Below are 23,945 nucleotides of genomic sequence, written 5' to 3'. Positions count from 1 at the left end.
CAGGGGGGAGCTCCCCAACCCCGATGGGACCTGCTTTGTGCGTGACAGGGGGGAGCCCCCCAACCCCTTGATCAGCCCTGCTCTGTGCGTGACAGGGGGTGGCGCCGCAACCTCCCCATCGACCCTGCCTTGAGTGTGACAGGGGGCGGTGCCCCAACCCCCCAATCGGCCCTACCCTGAGCGTGACTGAGGGTGGCATTGCAACCTCCCGATCCGCCCTGCTCAGTGCATGACGGGGGTGGCGCCCCAACTGACCAATCAGCCCTGCTCTAAGCCCGACCAGGGGCTGCACCTAGGGATTGGGCCTGCCCTCTGCCATCCAAGAGCAGGCCTAAGCCAGCAGGTTGTTATCTCCCGAGGGGTCCCAGACTGCGAGAGGGCACAGGCCGGGCTGAGGGATCCCCCCACACCCCCGAGTGCACAAATTTTTGTGTACCGGGCCTCTAGTCTACACTAATAAAAGACAAACATGCAAATTGACCATGCCACGCCCACCAGCCAATCAGAGTGACTATATGCAAATTAACCCAACCAAGATGGCGGCTGGCAGCCAGGGAGCTAAAGCAAGCAGGAGGCTTGGTTGCTCCAGTGATGGAGGAAGCCAAGCTTCCTGGCCGGCTCTGAGCTCCACTCAAAGCAACAAAGTTTCAATTATAGAAGATAAATAAACCCCAGATACCTGCTTTCAGTCAGCCATGGCAATGGAGCTGGAGCGAGAAGGAGCCGGCTCTAAGCTCCACTGAAGGCAACAAAGTTTCAATTATAGAAGGTAAATAAATCCCAGAATAAAAAAAAAAGAAAATGAAAAAAAGGAGAGGCTAGGAGCTTCCGTCACCGGGGGTTTAGCCAGCCTGCAAACGGCCCTCATCCCCTCACCCAAACTGGCCAGGCACTCCAGTGGGAACCCCCCACCCTAAAGGGGGTGTGTCCAGCCTGAAAACAGCCATCAGCCCCTCACCCAGGCTGGCCAAACCTCCATGGGGTGAAGGTCCACACTGGGGGGGAGGCTTGAACAGCCTGCAAATAGCCATCAGCCCCTCAAACAGGCAGGCCAGGCACCCCAGTGGGGACCCCCACCCTGAAGGGGGTGTGACCAGCCTGCAAACAGTCATCAGCCCCTCACCCAGGCTGGCCAGGCACCCCAGCAGGAACCCCACCCTGATCCGGGACACCCTTCAGGGCAAACCAGCCAGTCCCCACCCGTGCACCAGGCCTCTATCCTACATAATAAAAGGATAATATGCAAACTGACCCTAACAGCAGAATGACTGAGAATGACTGGTCACTATGACACACACTGACCACCAGGGGGCAGACGCTCAATGCAGGAGCTGCCCCCTGGTGGTCAGTGCGCTCCCACAGGGAGAGCTCTGCTCAGCCACAAGCCAGGCTGACTGCTGCCAGTACAGCGGTGGTGGTAGGAGCCTCTCCCGCCTCCCCAGCAGCACTAAGGATGTCCGACTGCAGCTTAGGCCTGTTCCCCGCTGGCAAGTGGACATCCCCCATGGGCTCACGGGCTGCCAGAGTGATGTCTGACTGCCAGTCTAGGCCCAATTCCCCAGGGAGCAGGCCTAAACCCGCAGGTGGTCAACCCTCAAGGGGTCCCAGAATGTGAGAGGGCACAGGGCAGGCTGAGGACCCCACCGAGTGCACAAATTTTTGTGCACAGGGCCACTAGTTAGTCTATAAAAACATAGATAATAATTTATCTTTGTGATAATTATTTATTAGTTTCTAAAAACACATAATAAATTTGTATCCTGAAGCTTTACTAAATTTATTAATTCTAATAGTTTTTTGTATGAAGTCTTACAGTTTTCTACATATACTATGATGTCACCTGCAAATAGTGACAGTTTTAATTTATCCTTTCCAATTTGGATGCCTTCTGTTTCTTTCCTTTTCTGATTGCTGCGATTAAGACTTTCAAAACTATGCTAATAAAAGTGGTGAGAGTGGGCATCCTTGTCTTTTTCCTGATCTCAGAGGAAAAGCTTTTAGCTTTCACCATAGAGTAAGATGTTAACTGGATTTGCCATACACAGCCTTTATTATATTAAGGTACATTCCCTCTCTACCCTCTTTGTTGAGCGTTTTTAAAAAATCATAAATGAATCTTGAATTTTGTCAAATGCTCTTTCTGCATCTAATGTGATAATCATATGATTTCTACCTTTGATTGTGTTAACGTGGTAGATCACATTGATTGATTTGTGGATATTGAACCATCCTTGCATCCCTGGAATAAACCCCAACTGATCATAGTATATGGTCCTTTCAATGTATTGTTAAATTTGGTTTGGTAACACTTCGTTGAGGCTGTCTGCATTTATATTTGTCAGGAATAATGGTTTGTAATTTTCTTTTTTAGTAGTGTCTTTGTCTAATTTTGGTATCGGGCTATTGCTGGCCTCATGCAATGAGTTTGGAAGCACTTTATTTCTCTCCCATTTTTTGAAATTGTTTGATAAGTATATGTATCAATTCTTTAAATTTTGGGTAGAAGTTATTTGTGAAGCTGGCTGGTCCTGTTCTTTAATATTTTGGGGAGTTGTTTTCTTTTTTATTACTGATTCAATTTTGTTCCTTGTAATTGGTCTATCCAGTGGTTCTCAACCTTCCTAATGCTACGACTCTTTAATACAGTTCCTCATGTTGTGGTGACCCCGACCATAAAATTATATTCGTTGTTATTTCATAACTTTAATTTTGCTGTTATGAATTGTAATGTAAATATCTGATATGCTGTATGTGTTTTCTGATGGTCGCGACCCACAGATTGAGAAACACTGGTTCAAATATTCTGCTTTTTCCTGATTCAGTCTTATAAGGTTATATATGTTTTTATAAATGTATCCATTCCTTCTAGGTTGTCCAGTATGTTACATACCTATATCCTTTGTATGTATGTAGTGTCAGTTGTAACTTTTCCTCTTTCATTTCGGATTTTATTTATTTGGGGCTCTCTCCTTTTTTACTAATGAGTTTGGCCAAAGGGTTATCAAGTTTGCTTGCATGTGTTTTCTTTTGTTTTTAAAGCAGCTCACAGTTTCATTGATCTTTTCTATTTTTTTTTTTTTTAGTTTTGATTTCACTTATTTCCACTCTGATCTTTATTATGTCCTTCTTCTACTAACTTTGGGGGTTTGTTTGTATTTCATTCTCTAGATCCTTTAGATATAAAGTTAGATGGCTTATTTGGGATATTTCTTATTTCTTGAGGTTGGCCTGTATCTCTGTGCACTACCCTCCAAGAACTGCTTTTGCTGAATCCCATAAAAGTTGGTACTTCTGTTTCCATTTTCATTTCTCTCGAGGTATTGTTTGATTTCCCCTTTTATTTTCAAATGGAAGATATCTGTAACATTATCAACAATAAAAATATATTTTAAAATAAAATGAAATAAGTCAATTTTGTCTGATATAAGTATTGCTACCCCAACTTTTTTTAAATTTCCACCTGCATATAATATATTTTTCTATCCCTTCACTTTCAGTGTGTATATGTCTTTCAATCTGAGTGAGTTCCTTATAGGTTTCATATAGATGGATCTTGTTTTTATATCCATGCAGCCACCCAATGTCTTTTGATTGGAGCATTTAGTCTACATATATGTAAAGTAATTACTGATAGGTATGCATTTATTACCATTTTGTTCATTGTTTTGGGGTTAGTTTTTATAGTCTTTCTCTATTCCTTTCTTCTTCTCTTGGCCTCCTTCCTTGTGCTATGCTGGTTTTCTTTAGTGTTATGTTTCAGCTCCTTTACCTTTACTTTTATAAGTTTTTAGTTTGTAGCTACCATGATATTTATATATATCGGATTATATTTTAGATCTTTTTTGTTTTGTGAATCCCCTAACTACTTGTTAGTTGTAGTCAATATTGTCTTTTATAGATAAAGTTTCACACTAACTTTTTAAGTGGCTGATCCACTGCCTTTATTATATATTTGCCATTTTATCAGTGAGATTTTTTCTTTCATATATTTTCTAATTTATGGTAATGATCTTTTCTTTTGTGATTAAAGACCCTTTAACACTTCTTGAAAAGCCTGTTTACTGGTGATAAAGTGCTTTAGTTTTTGCTTGTCTAGAAAACTCTTTATCTCTTCTTCAATTCTAAATGATAGTCTTGCCAGGTAAAGTATTATTGGTTACAGATTCTTTCTTTTCAATATTTTAAATATTCCTGCCACTCCCTTCTGGCTTATAAAGTTTCTGTTGAGAAATCAACTGATGGACTTATGGGTTTTCTATTGAATGTGACTAAACTATTTTCCACTAGCTGCCTTGAAGGTACTTTTTTTATCTTTACTTTTTCAACTTCCATTTTACTATGTCTTGGTTTGGATCTCTTTGGGTTCACCTTGTTTGGGAGTCTGTGCTTTCTGAACCTAAGTGCATGTTTCCTTCCCCAAGTTAGGAAAGTTTTCAAATATTGTCTGTCCCTTACTTTCTCTTCTTCTTCTGGGACTCCTATACTTCAAATGTTAGTATTCTTGATGTTATCCCAAAGGGCCCTTAAACTATCCTTATCTTTTTTCAATTCTTTTTACTCTTTGCTGTTCTGATTAGGAGATTTCAACTGTTCTGCTTTTCAGGTAACTAATCCATTCTTCTGTATTAATTGATCTAATGTGATTCCCTCTAGTGTATTTTTTTTCACAGGGTTCATGTCTTTGAGGATATTTTAATACAATTAATTATTGTATTTATTCTTCAGCTCTGATTGGTCCATTTGTATATTTTCTAAGATTTTGTTACAATTATCACTGTGATATTCTATTCTTTTCCCAAGTTCAATGAGTATCCTTTTGACTACTACTTTAAATTTTTTATTTTTACTTTTCTCCATTTCATTGAAGAGTTTTCTTGGAGGTAGGGAGTTCTTTCATTTGGAACATATTTCTTTGTCTCTTCATTTTGTTTGCCTTTTTGTGTTTGTTTTATAAATTAGATAAAACAGCTATCCTTCCTGATCTTGAAAGTGGTTTTGTGGAGGAGCAACATCAATATAAACTGTATGTGCAGTGACAAGGGTACAATGGTAGAATCAACTGGCTAAGAAGTGAGTGTTGGGTGTGGTGTCCTAGAGTTCATGTCTCTGAGGATATTTTGGCAGGCCAACTGGGGAAATCTGGGGCAGGCAAAAGCTGAGGTGTCCCAGAGCACATAGCTCTGAGTACACTCTGGCAGCCGGGCTGGAGACGGGGTGGATGCTGGCCAAGGTGGCCCAGGACAAAATGTGGCAGCTTTGTAGACTGGATAGACTGCTTGGACCAAGGTCCCACCCTGCACTATATAGGTGGAAAGTGAATGTAAACAATGCTACTCCCTGGCACCTCTGATCCTAGAGAGTTTCCATAGTTTCCAGAGAGTTTCTGTATTTCCTCACCTATTTGGAAGATGCTTTGGAGTTAATAAATGAATCTTTTTCACATATAGTCTGAGTATCCTTTATTTTTTATTTTAAATTATAGTTGGCATACAATATTATGTTTAAGGTATACAACATAGTAATTAGACCTCTAAATACCTTAGGAAGTACTGACCATGATAAGCGTAGTCATCATCTGTTAGGTGCCCTTTAAATTGCTGTGTTATCACTGTGCCCCAGCGTAGGCAGGTCTGTACAGAGTAGTCTCAGTTATATCATTCTAGAGTGAAGGTTGTCCTGTTGGGTCTCTCCTACCTTCATGTGGTCCCTCTCTCATGTATTGTTCAGAAGCTGTTATATAAGCCCTCAATTGAAATTTAGGAGGAATTCTCTATATGTCAGTGTATACCATATAAGATGTATCTGTGGAAGGAGGTGCATCCCCAACATAGACCCACTGCTTTCCAATTTTATTTCTAACTAGAAGCCCGGTGCACGGAATTCATGCACGGGGTTTGGGGGGAGGGTGTCTGGGGAGGTCCCTCAGCCCAACCTGCACCCTCTCTAATTTGGGAGCCCTCAGGGGATATGCTACTGATGGCTTGGGCCCACTCCCCGTGGTTCTCTGCAGGGCCTGCCTGCTTCACACCATGGGGACGAGTGAGCAGGCCCTGCTGGGTGCTGCCTGCAGGGCCGCTTGCCTGCTGGCCGGTCACCACAACGACCACCCAGCAGGCCCTGCTGGGTGCTGCCTGCGGGCCACTTGCCTGCACGCTGGGTCGCCACCGCCACCACCCAGCAGGCCCTGCTGGGTCCTGCCTGGGGGCCCACTTGCCTGCTCACTGGTCGCTGCCACCACCGCCCAGAAGGCCCTGCTGTGTGCTGCCTGCAGGACCCGCTTGCCTGCTGCAGGTCGCTGCTGCCACCACCCAGCAGACCCTGTTGGGTGCTGCCTGTGGGCCCCACTTGCCTGCTTGCTGGTTACCGCCAACACCGCCCAGAAGGCCTGCTGGGTGCTGCCTGCAGGCCCCGCTTGCCTGCTTGCGGGTCGCCATGGTGACCGCCCATCAGGCCCTGCTGGGTGCTGCATGCGAGCCCCCCTTGCCTGCCTGCAGGTCGCTGCCACCACCGCCCAGCAGGCCTTGCTGGGTGCTGCCTGTGGCCCTGTTTGCCTGCTGGGCTCACGTTGACGGGGTGATGCTGCCAGAGTCCTGCCCAGCCGCTATGGGTGCCGCCATCTTTGTTGTGGAGTGATGGTTAATTTGCATATTACTCTTTTATTAGATAGGATTCTTCCCTCTTGTATAAGGGCCTGAAGCCTTGGAAACACAGTCTGAGAAACCCCACAAATGTCACCTCACTTATACCTTTTTCTCTTTTGCCTTTCACTGTATTTAAATTTTTCTATATCACACCCTATTTATTCATGTTGTCTCTGACATAATCTGATTCCTTGAAAGACTACAGGACTTTTCTTTATTTACCCTGAAGGTCTTCATTACTCTTATTCTTGTTTTGATTTACATATTTTGAATGAGGTTCAAGTATTCCATAAAGGCTAAGCATTTTTTTTTAACATATTTTTATTAATTTCAGAGAGGAAGGAAGAGAGAGAGAGAGAAACATCAATGATAAGAGAGAATCATTGATTGTCTGCCTTCTGCACACCCCCTATTGGGGATTAAGCCCACAACCAAGGTACATGCCCTTGACCGGAATCGAACCTGGGACCCTTTAGTCCGTAGGCCGATGCTCTATCCACTGAGCCAAATTGGCCAGGGCAAGCTTAAGCATTTTTGGCAATTCTCCTTTTCTTCTCTCCCTAACTGCAGGCTGCACTGACATCCCTCTCTCGGATAGTAGGCAGAATGGGCCTCTCAGCCTGAAGTGACATGATAGTGATCATTCAACAACAGCAATGACAACAAGAAACCTTCACTGTAAAGCATGAGAGGAAAATATGTAGAGCAATAGAACTAAAACTCCAAAAGGGTAATAGGCTTGAACAAACCACAACATGAGTCTATTTGTTCACAAAATTTATAGATTTTGCCCAGAGTAAATCACTAGATGATATTTTCTACAACAGATTAATAAATGTAAATTTACTAATAGATATGTAGAAAATGAGTGGATTTAAAGATGATTTCCATCTGAAATAATTTTTTTCTTTCCTAGAGACCAAGTTTTTGTTAAACTTAATCCTTACTCTTTTCCCGTTCCAGCAGCAGAAACATCTGGTCGGTTTTAGATTCCCCTTGGATTTCTAACTTCAAAGGGAATTATAAAGAATAACAAATTCTTGTACCGGCACTAAAAAAGAAATTAGAGCAGCAGGAGAGAATGGCAAAATTGTCCTTATTTGACTGCTAGTGACAGGCGCCACAGGCAGAACTCTGAGAAAAGACAAAGGCAAGATCACTGGTTGACAACCAGAATTCCTGGAAGGGAAGGAACTTTGGTTACATGCAAATGTGCATAGGCCCTTAGCAATCTAAAAAGATATGTCCTGTCTTTAAAAAGAAAAAAATAAGTAAAATGAGTTAGAAAGTAAAATTAATGGGTTTACATTTACTTGTCACATAGAAGGCATGGACAAAAGTTTGTTGAAAGAATGACCTGGAGGAAATCTTAAAGATTCACTAAGCCTCTGGGTTTTTTATTTGATCTGCAGAAAACTGTGAGTTCTGATTCTACCCAGGGCTATATAAGCCATTCCAGAATTAACTCAGGCTTCTAAGATTCCACTCAACGCATCATGTCCTCATAAAAGATTAGACCTCCAAGGGTCTCAAAAATAGTCTCTGGGGTTTTTTTTTTTGCCTTGCTCTGGATCCTTATTATCAAAGGATGACCAGAAATCAAAGTCCTCCAGGAGTGGAGGAATAGGGTTTGAATGAAATATTGATATTTGTAGTTGTGCCAGGTTGTGCTTGACATCACTTTATAGAACCACATTTATCATTCTCCTCTATCATTTTTCTAGAAAAACAAAAACATACTTTTAGAGTGCAGGACTTGATGTAATCAAACATTAGAAAATGAGAACAGTTAGAGAAAGTACAATTTTGCCACTATAATTACCTCTTAAAACAGCCTTTCCTCTTTCCTGTTTTATGTGTAATGTGTACAGCAACAACAATAAAAATAAACAAAGACATAATTAACCAATCAGCTTGTTTGGCAACAAAGAGCAAGAAAGAGTTAAGGGCTAAAATGTCTTTAAATAATGAACTATAAAAATCTTTAATCTTAGTATTTTCAGAGGTTACAGAGCCCCACACCATAAATATATGGTTGATTTACAGAGTGGTCATCAAAAACCCAGAAAGCAAATTATGTTTGACCAAAAGTATACATCAACAGCACATTAACAATATTTCATAGAGTAGGATAGGACAAACAGAACCAATTCTCTGTGGAGCCTAGCGTAGTTTGCTAATGGAGCAGTCCTTAAAAGAGAAGACCATATCCAAAGTATGTTCTTTGTATCAGAGCCTTTGCGCACTATCTAGTGCAGGGTGGATGGGGCGGGGGGGGGGGGGGCAAAAATGAAGACTTTTCCTAAGCATTTCCAAGGTAAAACCTTACTGAGCTGGCTCCAAAATCATCTCATGGAGTAGCTTTGCCTTGAGTGGAGCTTTCATCCTTCCCTCACAACTTCCGGTGAAACAGAATAATAAAAGTTATCGCAGTAAGAGAGTCCAAAATTCCCATCTTTATAATAGTTGTTTGTGACGGTGTGTCACATGTCCAACAAAGTTTATCCAGAAAATATGCCAACTTTATGGAACATGGATATGAACAAACCAGTTTTTCTTTTGCAATTTTCTTTTTCTTTAGGTCTAGAATGAAAATCTTGGCTTAATGGTGGTATTTGGCAAAGGATTCCCTGCCCTAGGAGAATTATCCAACCATGATTCTAAACTTGACTAGGGATGGAAAAGGAGGTAGAGGATATGGAATACTACTTTACTCCAAAAAAATGTTGTCTTATAGCTTGAGAATACATAAGGTCACAAATGTAACAACAATTGTACAAACACCAGATCCAAAGACTAAAAACATAAAGAAATGCCATACAGATACCCAAGAAGCAAATACTATCATTAATAATAATTAGTAGTAGTAGTATAGCTATTACCATGATGAGGCACTGATAGTTCACTTGGGTGCAATGTAGAATACATTAGCTAGAAAGAACCATGGGTAAACTTATTATTCTCTTTAAAAGGCAGTTTATATTTTAGGTTTATATGATATAAACTACATAATTCAAAACCACATGTAAGAAAAGAATCCAGGAAGAAGTAAAGACTCATGCCTTTATTTCAGATTTGTGTTGTAGATATCAATCTTAAATTAATGATGGAAAGATCACCTGCTTTAAAACATGGGTATTATAGGTTATGGTAAAATATCCTTAGAGCTTTAAAATACGATAGTGGCTAGTTCCTACATATCTTTTCTTTGAATGTCTACCTCAGTGTCAAACATTAGCTTCATTCCTGACCTTTGAGGACTTTTTAATTATGATAATGCCAAGTCAGGGTAAATGAGAAGCAGAAGGCTGAGAGGACCAAAAACAAACAAACAACAACAACAACAACAACAAAAAAAAAACAGAAAGAAAGATTTTGCATTGTTTATACCATCCAGTATGGCAAATTTTACAGATGCTTTCTGTTTGCTTGGGATAGTTTATTGCTTATGTTATTTCTTTGCTTTCTCCACCCCCCCACCCTGCCCCCATGTGCGTGCCTCTACCAAATTTGGCTGGAAATATTTTGTGTGTCTCTACTGAAAACCTCATATTTTTCTATAGATTTAGTGTGATGCAGAAGCTCCTTTTTTTTTCTTCCCTAAGGGTTAGACACATCAATATTCTAGCTACTCACTTTCGAGGCCAATGGAAAATGTGTTCCTAAGATTAAATAGACCTGCGTAACACATAAATTCAGTTTATACTGATGCAGTATGTTACATAGTTATTCACATTCTGAATTTCTGATGAGTGGAATACACCTGTTGGACAACACACTGCTACTGACTGAGACTCCCTGATCTACAATTTAAAGAAAGAGGGGCAGGACAAAACCCCAACTGTAGGGTCTCTATGGAGAGCCCAACTTGCATAGAGCATTCCTCATCTGTGGAGCTCTGGCTCATAGTGGGTTCTTGAAATATTCTTAGAAAAAACTAGAGCAATACATACAGGCACATAGGAAAGACCCTTTGTCCTGCAATACACTATCTCCCTCCACTTCCACTTCTGAAACACAGCACTTAAAAAATTTATCCAGACTATTAATATATAATTCCTCCCTTTTCAGACTTCCTAAGTCCTCAGTTAGGAGGAAATCTTCCATTTCTACCGAGAAATCTTTAAAAATTATAAACTTTAAAATCCAGTGTTACATTTGATTGGAGTAAGTTCACCATATTTATCTAGTATGGGTTGCCTGAAGCCACACTGCACTTCTAGGTAGTCAAAGACTATGTTTTCCTTTCACTCCAGATAACACATCATACATCTAATAATGAATATAATCAATGCTGCACAGATCTGGCATGCAAATTATCATCCTAAATTTAAATCAAGTAAAGAAAGTGTCCCCTATCCCCAACATAATAGTTCCTCCAGGAAACCTAGCCAAATCTATAAAATGTCTCTCTAGTAAACCAAACTGCCCTTTGACTTACAGATATGCTGAAGAATATTATGAAACACACTAATGAGATTTTATGATCAATTGTTACATTTCAGAATATATGATGAGAGTATATGCAGAAGAAAAATACTCCTAATACAATGATTACAACTATTTATCTAAATGTTTTTAACATTAAAATATTAAAAAGTCCTGATGAGCCTAAAATATTGATGGACTAAATGTTATGTTGTTTGGGGTTTGCTTCAACATAACATGGTAGTAGCATTGGGAAATGATAGATCATGAGTTAATCATTGTGCAAGCTGGGTGATAGGTACATTGATGGAGTTCGATGTAGACAAATTAATGTGTTTAAATATTTTTATTATAAAAATTTAAGAAATATATACCAATTAGAACATTCATTCATTTACTCATTTTTTTATTGGTTGATTCTTTTACTCTTTATATGCAAGATATTGTGGAAATGTCATAAGTAAAAAAATAAGACAAAAACCAAAACATGCTATTACTGGACATTTAGGTTAAGTAAGCTATTGCTCTTCATGGATAGTATATGTTGATTTAAAATGATATTTATAAAAACTGTGTAATTACATGTAGAATTCTTAGGTTAACTTTTGAAAGCAAGACAAAAAATGATATAGAAAGCATGATTACAGTGTGTTTTTAAAAATATGTCCTCAGGGGAAAATGAGAGTAAGGAAATAAATATATCAAATGGTTATTAATGATTGGATTTAAATTATAGAAATAATTGCTTTAATTTTTCTTCATTTTACTCTTATGTGTTTTTCCAAATTATTTTTAATGAGCATGTATCATTTTAAAATGAAAATAAATATTTATTCATTAGTGGGTAAGATGTGCTCTCCTTTCCCAAGGAGCTTTTCATCTACTAAAACAGAGAAACTGCAAACACACAGCACTGCCCTGAGAGTTTAAATCTTCATACCTAGAAGGGAAGTACACCCACAGGAAAAGAAACGTCAGTACCAAATTTATCTGATCATAGACATAAAGGGCTTTCTGTGTGTTGGATAGAAATAGGGGAGGACCTGGCTTCTTTGCAAGCCAGAAAGAGTGTGAAATTCAGGTCATTTTGTGATGAGATCATTTTGCAACGAATGTAATGGTAGCCACAAATTAAAATTACCAATAAGCCTGTTTCCTGAGCTGCTAACACTTGCACTGATATGTTTCTTTTGGGGCAGTGCAACAAGTAAGAGTGGGAGTGGGAGTGTGGAAGGAGGGCGAGGTACAATCCTAAAGGCTTGTGGCCTTCAAGTTCAGAGAAGCAGATCGATGTGCAACACAATCAGAGACGGTAATACCGTGACAACTATGGATTCTGTGCAATGGATATGGAAAGTCCGTGTTAGAAAGCTATCTTTATTACCCCAAGATATTATTTTCCTCATTTTATGCACATTCATATAAAGTGAAGTCAAGAGTATAACTTTTAATGGTTTGGATGAATATGATGTTCATGACTAAACAGGCCAAGCTGGAGCCAGGAGGAATTCTGCAAGATGCCAGGCAAGTTACCACTTCCCTGCTCTTGTGTTCAGTGTATTCACCAGTGCATTTCACTGCAGGCCAACCCCAAAAAACTCGGCTCTTTCAGGCTCTGACTGACTACACAATGATCTACCAATATACCTTCAGTCCTGACCTGCGCCCTCCTTCCGGACACTGAAATATCCACAATTCCAGAAGGCCACAAAACCAACCTTTTAGAAACTTCACAAAAAGACATAGAGACCTCAGTTTCAGACTAAGGCTCACTTGCAGCCCTGGTCTTGGTCCTTTTACTTCACTGCTAAAGGCAGGGGCAAGGGGTGTCAGTTCCGAAAGGACATGTTCCCCTGCTGTTTGTCTCTGTGCATAAATAAGAGCAGTCATGTCTGAATTTAAGATTGATCAAAATGAAGAAAGCACAATTCACATTTGCAGCATGCCACAGAATAATAACAGGTATTTCAAAGCATCACAAAATAGGTTTGGAGGGGTTTTGTGTTTGTTTGCTTAATGCCAAGCCATCCAATGTTCCACATGGGAAATGTCAGCGCCGACTTCGCCGCATTACCCTCTCTTTCCACACAGGTGTCACCTTTGCAAAACTATACTGTATATCTTTGAAGAGTCTTCCAAACAAATCCTTTGGGTACTTGCACCTCTGTGTAGCAGAATCATTGTAAAATGTTTTTCAAAATCTGTGATAATAGGTTCTTAGGGTCATAGTTTCTCACCATTCTAAATGCTGGCATTTCAAATGAATAAACAGGATATGAAATATATACCCTCTAACACAGTCAAAATATATTCTGCTCAAATTCTATGCTTGTGGTGGACTTGCCACGCCTTTACCTGTTTTTACAATATTTTGGACGGCCATTTAGAGATATTGGAAGTGACTTACCAGGCAGCAATGTCCTGTGAGGAATACTCAGTCAGTGATGGTGAAACATCCTGAAATGAAAAGAGAATCATAAATACTAGGTATTTAGTAAAGGCATGGCAACATGGTGTTCATAGAAAATAACCCATTTGCTTCTCCCTTTGGGACGCTGACTTGATGATACTATATAAAGTAAAGGATGCCTCCCTTTGAAAACGAAAATACAATTCTGCATGAGAAAGTGGCATCTGTAACTGCCTGCATGTTTAAGGGCTCCAACCGGTTGTGACTGACTTGTTGCCCATTTCTGCAATTCACTGTGACTTGTGTTGAGAAAATTATGTTTTATGGTTAATTATCCATGGTCTGTTTAAAAAAATAAATCAAACCATTGTGAACCACCAGGATTTGCAGCTCCATTTGAACTTTACTGTACTTTTGGTTAAACATTTTATAAATAACAACAAACTGGTTTTTCCTTGTTTTTGGTTGTTTGTTACTTGTGTTCTGGATATAAATATTGTGGCAGTGGTTGGAGAACAAACTATGGATTATTTACCCCTTGCTTCATGAGTTGTTTGTTACTGGTCTTATACTCCTTCATGAGTAAATGTATAGTATTATATTCCTAGGCCTGTAACACAAAAGGAATAAGTGAACTGAAACCTTTTCAAACCAAAACCTTTTATGCTAAGTCACAGAGCAACAAAACAAACCCCAAATTAACATTTAAAAAGCTTCTACTGTGGAGCAACAAAAATCCCCAAATATTATATAATCTGCATTTTAAAAATTGCTTGCCTAACAAGCAGCAGTATGTCAATAACTCCACATGCTTGTCTTTTCACTGTTGTATAATTTAGAAGCCATAGGTGGTTCTTACCAGAGATCACCTCCCACCCCCAACATCAACACCAGAATGAAGCCTTGATAATAACCAGCATAACTAATTTAAGCCAAAATTGACTCAGAAAGATCAGGAATTATTGTGCTATAAGTAATGAAACACTATATGAAAGAAGAATTCCATATGAAATTTGTCTATAGTCTTCACTCTAGGACCTATATAAATAAAAAGTCTAAAATATAAGTGACCAGAGAAAATGAGAAAAGCCAAGATTCAAAGGACCCTGTGGCAGAATGCAAAGGGAATTATTTGAGACCCAGAATCATAAGTCCCTAATACATCTGCATATGAAACTTAATGAAGATCACCAAAGTAGCTTGCCAAAAATTATGCTTTTTAAATGATCCAATGGTCTATGCAGCACAGAGGACCTCTACAAAAAATATAAAATTACCTTCTGCAATTTGCTACTTTTACAAAGACAGAGACAGGACAATAAGGGCTTTCTTATAAAACGACCTGTCCATTTCTGAAGCTTGAAGAGCTCTGTATTCTCTTTCATCTTACCCCTGGGTTACTCATATGGCTTACTGCTTACCTGCATAAGCACTAGGAGGGAAGGGACCAGCTCACCAAAACATGGCAAAATATCTGTGAAGCAGCTACTATGTGCCAGGCACAACTAGAGTGATTCTGTTTGAGAGGGTGAGTCAGTGACTGAGGTTCTTGTTGAGATATTTAAAAGTATCTATTAGTACTGCCAACAGCAACTCGAAGCAAGGTTGAAATAGTTGTGAAGGACTTTTGAAAAATTGGAAAATACTTAAAACTCTCCCTAAAGTCTTGCATGTCCAGGAAATAGTCTAGGCCTGCCAGTCCTTCCTAAGCCTGGATCCCAAAGTGCAAATGAAAAAACACAAGTAGCCTATATGTTCCCAGGGCCATGGTTACAACTGAAAATGGGGGCTGAAATGCATTTGCTGGCCCCCATTGGATATTGAAAGGCCAGTTTTGTCCTGACAATGGTTCAGAGAGACTAAAAATCCACCAAGATGAAAATGGAAGCTATTTAGACAAACTGGGACAGGAAAACATGTTCAAAGATATTTTACTCAAAGACATTTTCCTCTATTCTTTCATAACCAGATAGCTCCACCTATTTTTGACAACCAAGAAAATACTACTGTATAGAGTTCTAAGTTTTATTTTAAATCCAGGCAACCCATTTTAAAGCCAGGGTACTCTAAATGACTTCCTATGTACAGAATGACACATCTAAACATAAGTGCTTGGTTACAGATGATGAAACATGTTAAAATTATATAATAGAGAATACACTTTACATGGTTTAGAATTTATTTTGATAATCAGGAACATACATACAAAATTGCAATTTGGAATCCAAATTTAGCTATAATCCATGTAGAGGAACACTTAGAGAAAATATACCTGAGAATATAATTTCCTGGTTAAAGACTAGAATATTCTAACCAATTTTCATTATTTTTCCAGACACAAACTTTTCTGAGCTATAAAGATTCTTTTAAGGAAGAAAAGCAGAAATAAAACGTGTTTATAAAGTACTTGAAAGCTATAATAGCCTAGTGATTATTCATATTTAAGACAACAAAAGATGTCTCCATGTCATCAGAAATACAGAGACATGATAATACCAAGGGTCTTGATCTGGAAGTTGTTAACAGACAGCCACACATTCAGAGAGTAAAACCTGAAACACCTGAAAAAACTCTCCTGGATTTGATTTTTATCTTTATGCACCAGATTTTTCCATACAAAGGAACCCTAAATTCTAACACATAAGAGAAAGTTAAACAAACTAGGAAAGAACCTGACTTTTTTTTTAAGTAAAGAAAAACAATCTCTTACCTTCTGTAAAATCAAATAAGCCAATTTCATTGGACCTTACCATCCAAGAAGTAAAGTATGACCTAAAGTAATGATACTGACCCCAAATACAAGGAGGTGAAGCATCTCAGTAGTTACTACTCAGATCCATCCTCTCTCCTGTGCACTTTCATCTTCCCTGACTGCATTGTGAATAATCAGAACTACCACCACCACCACCACCACCACCACCACCACCACCACCACCACCACCGCTCATACACTGTATCAAACTTTCTTAAAGCAGATGCCTAGTAATGCCTAGTGCTGTGCTTTTGATAATTTTGTATCCATTTTATAACCATTCAGAACTAAAAAGGAAGAACAAAACAAAGTAAAAAATTCCTCCAGCCTCCCTTGGTTCCCAGAGGACATCAGTTAAGCGAAACAAAATATTAAACCTGAGAAGGAAAACTGATCAATCTCATACAAATCTCACGGTGTTCCTATTTAAACTGGGAAGAGAGTTGCTTCAATGAAAAAGTCAGGGGTGTGGGAAAGGAGTAAAGCGCTACAAAGGGAGAGAGAGAGATAACAATGTTTATTATACATAGGGGACTTAAAGGCAGTACAATAAATCAAACGGTGTTCCAGGTAATCGTGTGACAGAAAGTTCTAAATGAGAACTCCAGAAACTATAGTCTCTTCAACTGAACTACTGCTTAGGGGATGGAGTCTATAGGAAGTTTGAAGTAAGTGTCTCTATAGCTTCTAGATATTTTCTCTTTAATTATGACTTTGGGTTTGAATATACTTTGTCAGGAGGAAAAACAAATCAAAATATTAGAGCTTCATACAGCCCCCAAAGACAGAGTTTATATAACCGGCATTTTTACATAAATGTTACATCAGGATACATTTCAAGTGAAAACACATACACACACACAGCTGTCTTCCTTATCCTCTTTCTATTTTAAAATTCATTTCATATTTTACATGATGTTGATTTTTCATAAAATAAGTAAAAACCAAGTCAGCATTAAACACCTCAGAATAATTTTAGTCTTATATGACCTGGAAAATGTACCATGTCATGGAGGGTCACAAACGCCTGTTTTGAAGCCAGTGAAGGCAGTGGCAATTATGGGATGTTTTGCTGCAGCCTAGGGCAACTAGAAATGGCCATGGATATTAACTAACTCCCTTTCAACAGTCTGAGAAAATGAGGAAAAAAACCTGTAAGTTTCCCATCTGTTATTTCCTTTTTTTTTCCTTTTTGGCTGTGGAAAAGTAAAATTATGCAAGAGCGTTTGAATGTAAAGGCTGTGTGTGCTTTTTCCCTTTTTGTCTCTGGGTACTGGTTATGTGATGTTGTGTAACTGAGTGCAGAGTAGGCGGTTAGCGTTTACTATTGATTTACACTATGCCATCTAATGAATTCGGAACACTGAAAAGAAAGGAGTGGGAGGGGGAGGGAGGAAAAAGAAGAAAGAGAAAAACATGGAGAGGAGAAAGGAAGAACAGAGGGGAGAGAGAAAGAGCTCATTTGTAGAAACAATTCTAATGCCTGGAATAGTTTCATTCATTCCCTTTAGCTCTGATTTCTTGTTATTGTTCAGGTCTCAGATAAATGGGCTTGAGCTAGTGACCCCAATATTCCAATCTTATATCTAATGAGGATTACTGTCAAGTGAATGTCTGAAAATACTAATGTGTCAAATTACTTGATAGTAATTCCACTAACCTATCAGACTTCTCCATATAATCATTCTCTCTATACATTTATAAATGTGTACCTGTAAGAGCCAATGCTATGGTCCAACTAGTTTACCAAGTCACAATTATTATTTTGCAAGGCACACATCAGGGAAAAGAACAATATGCCCTATTTTACCCATCTCCTTTAAAAATGCACAAAGAATTAATCTAGAAATATTTGAATATGTCACTATTTTACCTTGAAAGAAGAAATGCCACAAATTATTTCTTTACACAGAACAGCCCAATATAAGATAATGATAGAGAAAATTGGGAAAGATTCTAAACTAATAAACAATATTTGTAAGAGAACTTTAAATAACTTCTTAAATTATGCTTATGGAGAACACTTAAATCTTAACTTTATATCTGGGCGATTATAGACATTTCCAGCTCCCCGAGGCAGCTCAGTGCTTTCCATGCCATGTACCCAGTTCCACAGGTCAAGTTGGTTCTGCTGCTGTGACAGGACCTTCCTGTACCCGAGTGCCCTCCTATGGCTGAAAACAACCACTGAGATGAGCAAGAGAAATAGGAGTTATTAGCATCCAGCTAGAGAGCAAGACAGGGAGCTTGTTTCCTTCCCAGGTGTGGGTTTGTAAAATGGTGACTGGTAAAATCACAGGATGTCAGTTACAAGAGAGAACAAGAATCTAGGGTTTCATTTTTGGTCATCCAAGATGTCTTTTCACCCATTTTAGTCCAGAAAATACTAAAAAGATGCCTACTCCACCCATTTGTCAATAATGCTTTAATGACCGATTGGCTATGTGCCCTATGGACATAACACATACTACAGTGCTTGGCACATTCTCTATGCTCAGCAAATATTTGTTGAAATAGTAAAATGATTATGGGATACACATTTCTGTAGAAAAGCCTCAGAAAAATATATTCTAGTTGTTCACAGGAAATTATAGGCTGGACTTAGGCTGTAGACACAAAATCATGGTAGAGAGGAAGTATCAGTTGTTTGGGGATCAGTTTACCTAAGTTCCATTTTATTAGGAAAAAGGCTTAAATAAAATTATAATACTGATAACATGAGCTAAGTTTTGTGTTCATGCCCACCAGTCTTTTTTGGACTATTTTCATTTCAGTCTTGGGCATAGTAAAGTCCATTTTCATTTTCCTGGACACATTCTAAAGGAAAAGTCATGGGATATCAACATAATTCATCTTTACAAAAAGACTAAGAATGTAGCCATTTAGTAATTGGAGAGAATATAGCTTTTTTGTTGAAGAGCAAGGCAGGTTAAGTTTTGATTAGGTTATGCAAATTTAAATTAGTAGAAGAGCAACCAAGAACTTACTGATTTTCATTTTCTTGGTTAAACAGGAGTTTTATGAGAAAAAAATTCTGGATTAGAAAATCATAAATGCCATCTTTCAGTTAATTAGAGAATAAGACCTTTAGAGAAAGAGTTGCAAGTATAATTTCTCAAAAAATGCCAGTTGAAAATTCAGCTGAAAGCAAGTTCTGCAATGGGTAGCCATAGTAGTATTTTACAAAGTGGCGCTATCATCTTGCTAACTCTATAGAAGCACATACATTTCAGTCAAAACCTTCAAAAAACTGGTCATTGTTATAATCCAATCAATTTCAGCAACTTTCTTCAATAAGAATCATTGCAGCAAAAGAAAAGAAAAAAAAAAAAGAATCCTAGCAGCATGTCAACAAGACCATCCATGTGCTTTTTCATTTCATAGATTCTTAAAAGTGATTGAGAACTTGCCTAGCCTCATTTTATAAATGAATATTCTGAAGTTCAGAAGGTAATTTTCACAAGGGTATATATTTGGGGACAGATTGAGGACTAGTATTTAAAGTTCACAAATCATTTCTCCACAACATAACATAAGTGAAAATTGTATAAATTGAATCTCATTTTAAATACCATAGATTTTTTTTATAAGATAAGGAATTTTTTCAAAAGATATTTTTATAAGATAAGGAATCCTTACGTAATGTAAAATGTTCACCTCAGAGCTCTCTTCTACCTAATTTTTTATCTTTAATCTAAGTCTCTTTCTCCTCTTGTCCTTCCTCCTCCCATTCTTTGGATGTGTGAGGAGAATCACTTTTCCTGTTTCTACCTCGTGTTTGCCCATTCATGACCTCAAATTTGTACCTTTCTCTCACTTTTCATCAGTTTCTCCCATTTCTATTTATTATTCCTCCTCATAAAAATATTTTTCTTGTTAATGTGCTTTGAGATCCTTAGAAATCATAAAAGAAGAAAACGATTAAATTTAGCGTTATACAATAAATAGGCCTATGGTATATATTTATATTTAAAAAAAATAAAGAAAACTACAACAAGATACTTACAACCTGAGGGAAACAGAGGTTGACCATTGTCTAGACCTCTGCACTGTCAGTTAGCAGACTGGGGCCTAGTGACATGACACCGGACTCTCCTCACAGATGAGAGCAAAGGGTCAGGATCTCCAGGCCCCACATTCTCATTACACCAGGTCACTTTGCTTTTCCATTTGCTTTCTTTCCATTCTATAGATACAACTATTGTGAGACTAACAATGGCATAGCCAGAGGAGATACAGAGAAATCCTAGTGACATAATGTCGCTTGATGATACAGGCCAAACTCAATTCCAAGAAAGTCAGAAAGAGTTGCACAGTAAAATTGCAGTTATGCAGAAAGTGAAGGGTAAGGAAGTCAAAAGAGAACTTGTAACAGGGACTTGGCTGCCCCAATCCATGTCATTAAGACTGTGTCACTGTTTCCCTTCTAAACCTTGACTTCTATGGGATTTATAATTCAGCTAAAATGATCAACTCTAGGCTGAAACACAGCTCCAGATTATCTTGAGCAGCGGTTCTCAACCTGTGGGTCACGACCCTTTGGGGGTCGAACGACCCTTTCACAGGGGTCACCTAAGACCATCGGAAAACACATATATAATCACATATTGTTTTTGTGATTAAACACTATGCTTTAATTATGTTCAATTTGTAACAATGAAATTGGGGGTCACCACAATGTGAGGAACTGTATTAAAGGGTCGCGGCATTAGGAAGGTTGAGAACCACTGTCTTAGAGTGAGCGGTACTTTTTTCTCCCTATTCCTTAAAAAAACAAAATATACAGTAACTATTCAGTAATTCCAATGACATTTGAATTCTGAGCACACACTTTTCCCTAAAAAATTGTAGGTGCTTATTAAGAAGCCTAATCCACAGTAAACTAAGGTGAGCAACATCCACTGTGGAATGAAGGATATTAACTTGGTATATAAATAGCCAATGGAAGGGCATTCTATTATTTTAAATCGCTTAATGCCCACCATTTGGATGGATATTTCATTCCACTTTATTGATGCAAATAGAATTTCAGCAACACTTTGTTGAAAATTCTCCCACTCCTGTTGACTAGAAAACACTGCAGTTACAGGAGACAGGAATTCATATTGGTTTCCTTATATCTCCCTTTTCAAAGACCCATCCTTAGGGTGCATATTAGATAATAATTTTTAAAACCCCTTGCTCCTATTTTTCTAGCATTGGCTATAATGTCTAATGGTTACAGTATTTTCCTATGCCATGCAGTGGTGAGGAGGGATACAAGGAGGAAATCATTGACATAAGTTAAAGTTAATAGGCCAGAAAAAAATAGCATTTACTGAGTACATATTACATGCCATATACTTCACTAATATTATACCAGTTAATACTAACCCCTGTGAAGTAATTTGGCCTAAATTTCATAGATTAGCAACCTAGTTACAGAGCCATTAGCTAACCTTCTTAAGGACACAGAACTAATTAAAAAGTTGGGCAGGTGAGGACCAGGATCATGTATTCCCAGGCCCCACGTTCTGCCATATACCACAAACCCAGAGCAGAATATGAAGCAATCTAACAAGAAAAAAATTTTCCATGCCAATGATGAGAGTCACCGCCTGCTCTGGTAGAAGGGGGAAGGGTAAATGACTCCTAGAGAGAAACAGGTTCTTACTCTGTTCTTGGCTCTGATAAGTTCCTGTTTTCTAAACGCGTATTGGGAAAATGTTCTTTGTCACATAGATAAGGAAATGTACAATCTCACAGGAACTTTTAAATCAGATCAGATACATGAGTGTTGATAAAAATTCCTTTAAAAGATTTATACTAAATAAAAGTTTAAAAATATAATGCACATAAAATCAAATGATTCATATATTAACAAATTAATATGTATGCATGTGTGTCTATGTGTATATGTGTGTGTATGTGTGTATATAATATTTTTCTCCTTGCAAACATTTTTAGTAATTATTATAAAGTACTTGACAAAATACTAAACAGTAATTATGTTAGGGCAGGAGAAAAGAAAAGAAACAAAGAACAAGAGAAGAGGAATGTGTGTGCGTGCATAACTTCCCTGAGAATTTTAATCCTAAAATATTTCTTAAGATAAATAGGTCATACTGATTTAAGTCTAGATTTTGTGTGTGTATGTGTGTGCGTGTGTAATGATAAAGAAGTTTTACTATATTAATTTGGCAAATAATTATTTATAATAATAGTATAAATTGATACTTGTTGAAGATAACATTAGAACTCATCAGGTAAATAGCAACAGTTTTGAAAAGTCTATAGTTTGAAGTGTTTTAGTTTACTAGCTTATACATTGTTATGGAACATTCTTTCAAAATAATTTGTAAAATGTAAAGTATAGTCCATTTCCTCATACAATACAATTTTTTTGGAATAAATCTTTCACTAAAACTTTATTAAGTGGGCTTGTGTGTGTTTGCATGCACGTGTGTGTGTGTGTGTGTGTGTGTGTGTGTGTGTGTGTGTGTGTCTGTATACTATTCTTAAGATCACTGGGGCATTTTTTTCTTTTTATGTTAATCCTCACCCGAAGATATTTTTTCCATTGATATTTAGAGGGGGTTGGAGGAAGAGAGAGAGACACACAGAGAAACATCAACATGAGAAAGACACATTGATTGGTTGCCTCTGGCACATGACCTGAGCAGGGCAATATTGAACCTCCAACTGAGGTACTCGCCTTAATTGGAATCAAACCTGGACCCTTCAGTCCATGGGCCTTTGCTCTATCCATTGAGTGAAACTGGCTAGGGCCATTGGGACACTTTTTAAAATAATGTTTAAAATAATCATTTGCTGAAGAACTTAACAACAAAGTAATAGCAAGCAAGCACATTTGAAAGGAAGACTTCACAGTTCTTTAGGCAGCACCAATTTATCCCACAACTTCTCATAGTCCTATTGCTTTGTCCTTACCACCTTCTCTTCCTCAAGTCTACACTTGATTGGGAGCAGGAAGGAAGAAGGACTAATAAGGTTCAAAGAGGCACAAAAGAGGAGAGAACTGAACATCTTCCTGGTCTCCTTTTCTCATCTTTACAAGGAAAAGCAATAGTACTCTAAACAACAGAAAAAGCAACAACAACAACTTTGGCAGTTTTCTGGAATTAGGCAAAAGCAGACTTTGTATCTGCACAATTTCAGGAGCTTTCTACAAATTTTAGCTTCCTGGGGTGCTCTTGCAACAAAGCTGAACAAGAGATGCAATCTGTTTAGAGAAACAGATGAGATTTGGGGGATACATGGAACTACTCTTTCTTGTCATATAGTGTTTATGAAAGTGACCAAGATATAACTTGCAACATTAAAAAACACTGACACATTTAACTTGAACCTGCTGAAATTAACTCACAATACCTTTCTCACTAAAACAAAACAAAATAAAGCAAAATCTCACTACCAATTATTTTGACTGGTGAGAACAGTGACATGAAAGTAGCAGATGGAAGCCCAGTTTTACTCACACAGCACACTCACAAAAATAACTTAAAAATGGTGACTTTGGCCTTGTGCTTTAGGACACTTCTTTCAGGAGGGTTTCCTTAAAGACTTCACTGGGCTTGTAAAAAATAATGTAGAATGAATCCAATTCATCTGTCCACACCTACACCTAGAAAGAACTGCCAATCCCAGCCTGTAAATAAAAGTCAATTTGTCTTCTTTGTCAAGTCCTATCTCAGGACTGGGACAGGTATTCTTC

General features: G+C 38.3%; 1 protein-coding gene across 8 annotated transcripts in view; it reads right to left on the bottom strand.

Annotated features, from left to right (window-relative positions):
* ZBTB20 (zinc finger and BTB domain containing 20) overlaps positions 1 to 23,945 on the bottom strand; it is an 874,980-nt gene that overhangs the window by 364,453 nt on the left and 486,582 nt on the right. For all 8 annotated transcript variants that reach the window (XM_081085637.1, XM_081085638.1, XM_081085644.1 and 5 more), the window contains one exon: positions 13,477 to 13,526. The gene's annotated coding sequence lies outside the window, so the exon portion shown is untranslated. The remainder of the gene's footprint in view (positions 1 to 13,476; positions 13,527 to 23,945) is intronic.

This window comes from Myotis nattereri (genome assembly GCF_964212035.1).
Source record: "Myotis nattereri genome assembly, chromosome: 3".
In the NCBI taxonomy this organism is placed as follows: Eukaryota; Metazoa; Chordata; class Mammalia; order Chiroptera; family Vespertilionidae; genus Myotis; species Myotis nattereri.
This window is presented reverse-complemented; position numbering and strand designations above follow the sequence as displayed.